Below are 8,671 nucleotides of genomic sequence, written 5' to 3'. Positions count from 1 at the left end.
GCACATAGCCATGATGGGAAACCAACTGCTCTTGATTTGGCTAACTGATCTGCTCAGTGGAATGGAACCCATAGCTGGAGCTGGGAAACAAGTCAGAACCATATCCAACAATGAGCCCACTCTCTATTAAACTTTCCCTAAAAAACAATAGTTATCACATTTACTTGGTGCTAATTTTACTCTTCATTGGAGAATCTGCTTCTCTTTTTCAGATAGATGCATATCCTAAGGCAAGAGCCACCCCATCATACCTCAAAAGGGCCCCAGCTGAAACTAACAATAATTGGGGAAACATGCAAGAATGCTATTTTCTTGGCAAAACAGGAACCAGCACAATGGTGAAGGAGATAGGCACAAAGAACAATCAACCCCTACCAAACCAGATATCCAGAGACACAGAGGCGTCCAAGATCTCAAAATGGAAACAGAACACAACATGGCTCAGGAAATTTGCAGAAGAGGGAGTGGAAAGAATGTCAGAGTCACATATTGAGTCCTGACACGCAGAAACATTTCCTCCTACCTGAAATTAAAGGCTAACCCCACAATGCATGACCCATGTACTCCAACAAGGAAGATCCTTGTGGAGGGGGAGGACAGGGAGGAGGCTAACAATGGTACCAACTTGACCGTATTCACTGAGTACAAAAATAATTTTTTTAATGAGGAAAATATTAACTGGGTCTGATCTTTTGGATTATTATGTTTCTATGAGATTAAAAATGTTGATACCTTAAAGTAACTTTAATTCTATTTACTGTTATCAGAAATACCCAAAGATTTCACTTAACTTTCATCCAACTTATACAAAAGATGTCAATATATAATAACAATATTCAATACCTTCAGAACTGATGTTTATTAATTAAGGATGTATTTAAGGTGTCCTATATTATACTGATCTGGGATTAAAAATTAATTAAGCAATATTTGTTTTTTTACTAACAAGGAAATAAAAATATAAGATTTGGTTATGCTCATAAAACCTATAAATCCTAATTTCTGGCATGCTCTAAACTTTTGTTTCTGTCATTAAAAATATTTAGTACATGGGAAAGGACAATTTTTTAAAAAGAAAATTTTAAGTGATAATTGTATTGCTATCTGATTTCTTCTGTAATGTGACTTTCCATTTACTTTCTCAAACTACATTTTGGTAAAATACTAAGGTAATAGGAGATAAAACTATTACTCATAAGTAAGAGTTACAATAATTTATATTTTAAAAACCAATCTTTTCTAAAATTCCACCAACCCAAAAGAATGCCACCAGATAGCATCTGAGGCCCATAGAAGAGAGTTCCCAAATTGGTATGACCCACCTAGCTGATGCTTCCACCAATGCATTTCAAGAATGTCTTAGGCTGGGCATGGTGGTGCAATCCTTTAATCCCAGCACTCGGGAGGCAAAGGTAGGAGGATCACCATGAGTTCGAGGCCACCCTGAGACTATAGAGTAAATTCCAGGTCAGCCAGAGCTAGAGTGAGACCCTACTTCGAAAAACCAACCAAACAAACAAACAAAAAAATGTCTTTATTTGAGCCTGCTAAAGCCAGCTTTGCTGTTTTTGATTTGTTTTGTTTTCCCCAGAGCCCTGTCCTTCCTTGCATATGCTCAGCTTGGCCATATATAAGCCATCTTGTTCTTCGCTAGTGTTTTCCACTTCAATATTGTCACCTTAACACTGACTCTAACCATGAAATTGGCACGGCAAGGGCTTAAAGGCAAAATTTTTCACTGTCAAGGTCCCTTCCCTAACTGCCTAGCATGTTCCTTTCTCCTACTTTCATCAGAAGCCATACATTGCTGAGTGTCTCCCTGAGAAAGACCCACTACCACTTTTTGATTTTGTTTTGACCACTGTAGGTATTCAGTGTCTCAGTGTGCCAGCGTCATGACACTCCAGTATTGGCTGCAGTGGGCAGTCATGGATGTGGCCTGACCACTTTGAATGCCATAGACTTATGAAGGGACAGACAGCACAATAAAGAAGTGGTAAACAATTTTTAAGATACTCATTTATTTTTTTTTTTCAAAATAGCTCAATATCACATTTGAAGTTATACGCTTTTATTTTCTTTTGTTTTTTTCAAGGTAGAGTCTCACTTTAGCCCAGGCTGACCTGAAACTCACTCTGTAGCCCAAGGATATCATGGAATTGACAATGATCCCCCTACTGCTTCCTGCTGAGTGCTGGGATTAAAGGCATACACCACTATGCCTGGCTGAAGTTCTATACTTTTGAAAAATCCTCTATATAACTCCTATAAACTTGAGTCTGTATTTTCCACAGTACTTTCCCTTTCCTTCATGATGCCTTTAGAGTTATAGTGGGTTTTAACTCTGAGCACAAAAACTAGAATCAACTCCTGGGACTTGGAAGCATTCTGGTTATGCTGCTTTTGCATTCATCCTTTGTGGTAGTTTGAATTTATGTTCCTCCGTAGATTCAGTGGTTTTTTTATTGTTGTTGTTGTTCATTTTTTTATTTATTTGAGAGCGACAGACACAGGGAGAAAGACAGATAGAGGGAGAGAGAGAGAATGGGCGTGCCAGGGCTTCCAGCCTCTGCAGACGAACTCCAGACACGTGCGCCCCCTTGTGCATCTGGCTAACGTGGGACCTGGGGAACCGAGCCTTGAACCAGGGTCCTTAGGCTTCACAGGCAAGTGCTTAACCACTAAGCCATCTCTCCAGCCCGATGCAGTTGTTTTATTAAAGCTTGTAACTTGGATCTTTAGCCACTAGAGGAGGTGTCACTGGGGCAGATATAAATTCCAGCCCAAAGATATGCAGAGCAGTCTAAGCTCTGAGTGTCCTTTGTGCTGCTTCTGGTGTTTGGTGGTCAGTGGTGATTTTTCTCTCTGCTTGGATATATGAATGGGAGACATCTTCTTCCACCATAGATGGAACTTTCCCCTGGATCTGTAAGTTGGAATAAACTCCTTCCTCCTATAAACAGTGTTGAGTTTTTGGTGTTCATCCCAACAACAGGAAACTGACTGAAACAGAAATTTGGTACCACAAGTGGGGTGCTGTGCACTATGAATCTGACCATGTGGATTTTGGTGGGTTTTTTTTGTTTGTTTGTTTTTGTTTTTTGAGGTAGGATCTCACTCTAGCCCAGGCTGACCTGGAATTCACTATGGAGTCTCAGGGTGGCCTCGAACTCACAGCGATCCTCCTACCTCTGCCTCCTGAGTGCTGGGATTAAAGGCCTGTGCCACCATGCCCGGCTGATTTTGGTATTTTGAAATTTGTTTGCTAGAGGAGGAATATATTTGGACTTGTTACTCTGGACTGCCAAAGCCATAAAGAGTTGTAAGCCAAAATTTATGGGCCATTTTGTTGAGAGTTTGAAAATGCTTAATGAAGATATAATTATATTTGGACGTTTTGCTGATGAACTTTCATAGCAGAATGAAAGACCACAGAGAACTTTGTTGGAATCGGACTACTGGCATAAGGTCTGGCTTCTTTCTGCTGCCCATGCCAAGAGAGTTTTGTCAAGGTTGAATTTGAAGGTAATTGATTGATAAGCTTGGCATAAGTTATAGAATTGAGATATAAAAGATTTAAAGTTGGAAAAATACAAAGAAGTTTCAGGTTACTGGAAAACACTGGTAGCTAAAGCTGCTATTGCTAAGGAGAGTATCACCAATAGGGAAGCCTCAGCCACTTTACACTGAAACAATGAAAAGATGCCTGAAGTGATTCCACCCAGGAAAGACTGAATGGTAGAAATTCAAATTATTTTTAAAGGAAAAATAAAAACTGATATTCAAGGTCAAGATTTATTTTCCCCCAAATTAACAAGGGCTGTGTCCCTTCATACCTTGTATTGTTCTTTGGAAACATGAAAAATATATGGAAGTGGGTCATGATGTGCACAAAATTCCATGAGCTGCTCTAGAGATGCAGCATATGAAGCATGGCATGATGTCCCTGGTAGAGATACTATTGAGGCCATTGTAAGATGGACCATGGTTTGCAATGGAGATCCAAAGATGTTTTAGATATACCAGAACTATACAAGAGCTACCAAGAAGAGCTCTTTGCTCAGGGTGGAAGTATTTTCTGGCAACTAACCCCAGCTGGGGTGGGGGGTGGAAATTAAAAATCCAGAGACTGTCATCACTGGTTATTGATGTTGGATTTGAGCTGCAGATGTTCAATGATGAACTGATGATTACTGATTTTTTACATCAGTCCAGTCTCTCCTTCTTATGATGTATAACAATGGAAATGATGACTCTGTGTCATTCACTATATGTTGGAAGTATAACTGGTTTTGATTTTACAGGACTCAGAGTTAAGAGACTTGAGACATTCAAGTTGCTAAAGACTATGGAGACCTTTGAAGTTGAACTGAATACAATTTGCAATATAAGATGGTCATGAGTCTATGGGACCAGGGGCAGAATGTGGTAGATTGAATGGATGCCCCCCTGGACTTGGTGATTTATTAAAGTTTGTTAGTTGCTTCTCCAGCCACCTGGATAGAGGAGGTATCAGTGGGGGAAGATCTAAATTCCAGTCCAAAGGTATGCAGAGAAGTCTGAGTCTGAGCTCTGGGAGTCCTGCTTGCTGCAGATTTCCTGTTTGCTGCTTCTGGTGTTTGGTGATTGGTTGTGGTTATTCTCTTGGATTTAAGAACAAGAGCCAGCTTCTTCCACCATAGATGGAAATTCCCCCTGGACCTATAAACTGAAATAAATCCCTTCCTCCTATAAACTGTGTTTGGTTTGGATGTTTATTTCAATAATATGGAACTGTCTACAACATTATAGCATTACTGGGGATTAAGTAAGGATTTGTAGTTTTTATATTTTCTAAGTGTCACTAATACTCTAGGTAGTAGCTAGTAGCTTGGAGAGCCACTGTTCCCCAAAAAGTAACCAAACCAAGATCACAGATTTATCTATTCCATCAACACAGTGGATATACCCTAATGAGTTTTCTTCTTAAATAATGAACCTGGAGCAAACCTAGGGAACCTGGCCACACATTGTATGCTGTATATTCCACTCACTGGGTGGCAATTTTTTCATTCAATGATATGGTTATCCATTTATTTTTATCTATACCACCACTATCCTATTTCTCCCAAACCCACTGCAGCTAGGCAAGTCCATATGACTTTATTTAATCTTACTTACCATCTCAAAAGCCCTATATATCCAAAAACCATTGCCTTGACAGCATGTCTTCACAAATTTTAGAGAGATACAATCTGATCTAAAACACAATATATACACACTTTAAGGTACACACATGTGCACACACACACACACACACACGCACAATAACAGCAGCAACAACACATGCTAGGCCTAGTACACCTACAATCCCTACACTCAAAAGGTAGAAAAAAGATGATAAGAAGTTCAAGTTTGAAATCAGGTGGGGCTACGTGGAGCTGCAGTTAATTTCTCATTGCTTTGACAAAAACCAGACCAGAAATAGTATATGGAAGGAAAGGGTTTGTTTCAGGTTTACAGAATCTAGGAGAAGCACCATCAATGACAAAGAAGCTGGTCCATTTCCATAGATGCATCCACAGCAGAGAGAAAGCCACCACCAGCAAGAACCACCAGCAAGCAAACACAAGTAGCCAGAGCTCCAGCTGCTCTGAAGGCAACTTAGGCTGGTCACTGAGGGTGGATCTACAAACTACCACCAACTAGATCCATCCTCAGTAACACTTCCTCCAACAGGCTGCTAGAGATTTAAGTAGAAAACCTAATCAACAGTACCTCAGGATATGGTAAAATATATTTGCATTCAAACCACCACATTCTGCCTCTGGCCCCTATAGGCTCATGACCATATCACAATGCAAATTGCACTCAGAAACCAACTTCAAAGGTCCCCATAGTTTTTACCAACTTTAACATCATTCAAAAGTCCAAAGTCTCATTTGAGATTCAAGAATAGCACTCTACTGTGAGCCCTGTAAGATCAAAACAAGTTATATACTTTCAACACATAATGACACAGAGCAGACATGTCCATGCAAAATGGCATACCAAAGAGAGACTGGACCAATCCAAATAATAATCAACAGGCAAACGTCAAACATCTGCAAGTCCAACTAGTGATAGAAGTCTCTGGATTCCAATTCTACCCTTCCAGCTAAGCTTAGTAGCCCAAGAAAATTTCCATTCCAAGCCAGCAGTACTCCATGGTAGCTATTATATAGTCCTGGTACATCCAAAACATCTTCAGGTCTACCCTAAACCATGGTTCATCTTCATAGCTCCATACATAGTCTTTATGCAGGAACATCACACTACTTCACATGCCACATATTAGCAGTGGCTTCTAGAACTGTGTATACCACTTCATAGCCAGCTTCCCTACATTATTCATGCATCCAAAACCAGCACCAGGTATGAGACATAGCCAAATTTGTAAATCAGGGTAAGGGAGGAAGAAACTTTGCCCTCAAAGAGCAGCATATTCCTTTACCAGTCTTACTTCAAACCACTTACTTTCAGTGGCTTACCCTCAGGACATCATTTCCATTGTTTCAATGAAAAACATCTGGACCACCCTTAATGGTTGTAATCTGCTTACCAATTGCACCTTAAGTAACCTAAAACAAGTTTCTGTGCCAGTAATTTTAAACTTGCTTGATTTTTCCTGTGATATACTGGACATCTTTCATATTTTTCTGTTCTATACCTTCCAAGCATACTAGTGCATTACTTTTAAATTCAAGATGATCAAGCTCTCTGGGGATGGGTGGAAGTACACAGCCAGTCCTTGCATGAATAACTGAGTTTCAACAAAGTTCTCTCTTTCCCCTTTAAAGGTTCATAACCCAAAAATTCACAGTCCACAATTCTCTCTACATTTAGAGTTTTCAAACTTTCACCAGAGTAGTCCATAAAGCTCTTCTTACAATACTACAATGCTTCTCCAGTCCTATTGGAGACCACTGTCTTATCTCAATGTTGCTGACAGCATAACTGTACAAACATAAACATGTACGCTGATGGTAGTTAAGGAATGCAGGTGCTCCTACCTCAAATTAGATAAAAATAAGCTAAATCCAAACCACAGGACCTCATGATCTGTTCACCATATCCAGATACCTTCCTAGAAAACAAACCTGCTATCTTAAAACCAAATGCCTTAAAATCAAGGAAGTTCTCTCAAGACAGTCTGTACCATGCCAAAGTCATTATTTGTGATTCACACATATGCTATTTGTGAAACATGAGTAAGTCTAAGAACTAAAACACTGTGGGCCAAGACTTAGTGCTTCTGATACCAGTTGGGAAGAGAGGACCCTGGTACCCCCACTTCTCTAAGTCTAATTGAGTATTGTGATATGTTGCTATCCCCTTTCTAAGACCTGAACCCTGCAGTGCTGGTCACAGCCCAGACCAAAGTACCAATTCCTTCCATGTTCTTTCAGGACACAAGTTCCAAAAGACCAAATGCTACATGGTCAGATTCATCACAGCAATAGCCCCATTTCTCAGAACCAATATTCATATTGCATTTACTTTCTCATTGCTGTGTTAAACACCCAACCATAAACAGTTTATTTCAGTCTTACAGAATCCAGGAAAAACACCATCAATTGCAGAAGAAGCTGGCTTACTTCCATAGATGCATCCACAGCAGAGAGAAAAAAAAAAACAACACCAGCAAGCACCTACAGCCAGCGAACATGAACAGCCAGAGCTCCAAATTCTCTGAGCATATCTTAGAACTGGACTGAAGATCTATCCCCAGTTATACCTCCTCCAACAGGCTTCTGGAGACTTAAGGTGCAATCGTAATCAAAAGTACCTTATACTATGGGGGACATACATTTGCATTCAAACCACCATGCATGGAATCTTTTGTTGTAATGGCCCATCTGAAAAAAACTCCAAGGGGCATTTGTGAGTAAATGAACAAACAAACTGATATATTCATTCAGTGAAATACTTCTTACCAGAAACAGAAAGAAGACAGAGGGAGTGGAACAGAGAGAGGAAAACAGAAGGAAGGAAGACAGAGATAGAAAAAGTCTCTCTATCTGTCTCTGTGTCTACACACACACACATTCATGCACGCACACACATCAAGAAAGATGAATTTCACTCAATAAGCTGAGTAAAAAAGAATATAAACATAAAATTCTGAAGGCAAAAATTAGACCAATAATTGGTTGAGAATACAAGGAAGCTTAGAAGACTGATAAGTATGCTTGCTATCTTGATTATGGTGTTATTATTATATAAATGTACACATATGTCACATTTGACCAATTGTATACTTCACATATGTGCAGCTTATTATGTATCATTAGTATTTCAGTAAATGTAATAAAATGTCTACTGGTGTTAACCAGCACATCTCAGATGTGCCCCTTGCACACACCATATTTACTTTCCAAAGAGAGGAAAAATCCCAAGTCTGTAATGAAAGGTGAGTGGCCAATAAATAACTGCCTTATAGACTGCAAAGAAAAGGAATTGCTTAGAAGTTAGGTCCACATGCTTTTCTCAGGAACTTGCATGATCTTTAATTGTCATGACACAGTTAACTTTACAACTACCCTTTTGTGAACCTTTACTTTTCTATGCTTTTTGTAAGTCAGTGTTGGAGACTTTGGAGAGCTTTAGTTTTGTTTGAGTTTAGTTTGACTTTTTCAAAGAATAATGTGGT

Source organism: Jaculus jaculus, chromosome 3 (genome assembly GCF_020740685.1).
Source record: "Jaculus jaculus isolate mJacJac1 chromosome 3, mJacJac1.mat.Y.cur, whole genome shotgun sequence".
NCBI lineage: Eukaryota > Metazoa > Chordata > Mammalia > Rodentia > Dipodidae > Jaculus > Jaculus jaculus.
Note: the sequence above shows the minus strand (reverse complement) of the source record.